The following is a 1531-nucleotide window of genomic DNA, read 5'->3' as shown; positions in this document are numbered from 1 at the left end:
ACGTTTTCAAAGTTATCATCCGGATGTAAGGAATGTGTCCCTGTCCTCGCATGGTGTCTCTAGATCTGTTTGAGAGACGGAGAGTGTGCGTGGGTGGGTGTGTGTGTGTGTGTGTGTGTGTGTTTCCACCTGTTACATAATAAGAGAGTGGAGGCAGAGTGTGCTGCCTCGTCTGCCACACTACAGCGGCTCTTCAGTGGGAGGGAGAGAGGCCACAGCTTGCCTCAGCTCCATTTCACAAAACCCGGACTACTTTTTGTTCCAAATAAAAAAACAAAAACACAGCACACTGTGTTACAGAGAAAGAGACATCAACAGAGAGTGATTTTGGACATTGTGTTAAGTAGAAGGTGTTTGATGTCAGACATGGACAAGTTGATGGGAAACTGTTGAACAACAATCAGCTGTGGTGTGATATTTCTTTATTGTATTTTATTTAGGGGTGGAAGTGAATGCCAGCAAAAGGGAAAGCAGTTCATTTTAAGTTTGACATGTAAATGAGTTAAAAGTTTTTTTTTGACTGGAGGAAATAGTCTAATAAAGTATAGGTAACACATGCCAGTGGCTCAAATCACATAGGGACTGGCACTGCATCAGGTGTGGCTTTAAAATCCATTCAGGTTCTGAGCTGCACACATGTAAAACAGGATCACCTGACCTCAGAGCTGGAAGGCTGTTCAGAATTTATAAAAAATCCTGGTTGTTTTGTAACTTAACAGTATACTTGCTGATAGTTTGAAATATGTATTCTAGCATATGTATACCAATATGGTTTTTGTTTTATCTATCAAGTGTGATAGGAAAGTTTTGGAGAAATAAATAAATAATTGTTTAGTCAGAAAACAACATACGTGACCCTGGTCTGTGCATCTGTAAGCGCAGGATTTTTCCTTCTGTATTGCTTTGCATAACACAGAGACAGAGAGAGGGTGTGTGTGTGTGTGTGAGAGAGAGAGAGAGAGTCTAAGGGCGAGAATTACTGATCGAATGTATTGATCAAATCGATTACAGCATTAGCCCGATACACTCCTTTTTAATTAAAGCTGATTGTAGGTAATTCCCAGGTGCCAGGGTTTTTATATCAAAACTATTCAGTCTGCTCCAAAGCAATGTGAGTTGAGTTGCCAGGCCAGTGACACCAAGGTGCGCAGCGCAGCGCAGAGCACGTCCCCACTCCTCCATTGAATGAAGCGGAGGCTGCAGCTTGTACGCGCTCTACCACCTGCTCCTCCTCACCTGGAGATCGGGCTCCAAAATGCCCACCTTCTTCTCAAACTTTGGCAAAGGCGCTCACTGTAGGTTTGACGGTTACTTTCGCTTTCCCTGCGCAACACTGTTGAGACAATGGCAACTGATTTATGGAAATCTTTGAGTTGATTTGCATGGAAGATACGTGCTGACATTTCCCTGCAGTGGCTGTCCCCCCCCCCCCCCCCCCCCCCCCCAACTTGCTCGCGTTACAACACAAATTAAATGACTTCTAGAACTAGAAAAAGCGATCCAGTGCGCGTAAAACAGAGGTCCCGGTTGT

The 1531-nt window shown here is 44.1% G+C and overlaps 1 protein-coding gene across 1 annotated transcript in view; it reads left to right on the top strand.

Annotated features, from left to right (window-relative positions):
- The first annotated feature begins 1455 nt into the window (after positions 1-1455).
- Positions 1456-1531, top strand: part of dscaml1 (Down syndrome cell adhesion molecule like 1) — a 100269-nt gene continuing 100193 nt past the window's right edge. The window contains exon 1 of the mRNA XM_065960106.1: positions 1456-1531. This exon is cut by the window's right edge and continues 351 nt beyond it. The gene's annotated coding sequence lies outside the window, so the exon portion shown is untranslated.

Source organism: Labrus bergylta, chromosome 11 (genome assembly GCF_963930695.1).
Source record: "Labrus bergylta chromosome 11, fLabBer1.1, whole genome shotgun sequence".
NCBI lineage: Eukaryota > Metazoa > Chordata > Actinopteri > Labriformes > Labridae > Labrus > Labrus bergylta.
This window is presented reverse-complemented; position numbering and strand designations above follow the sequence as displayed.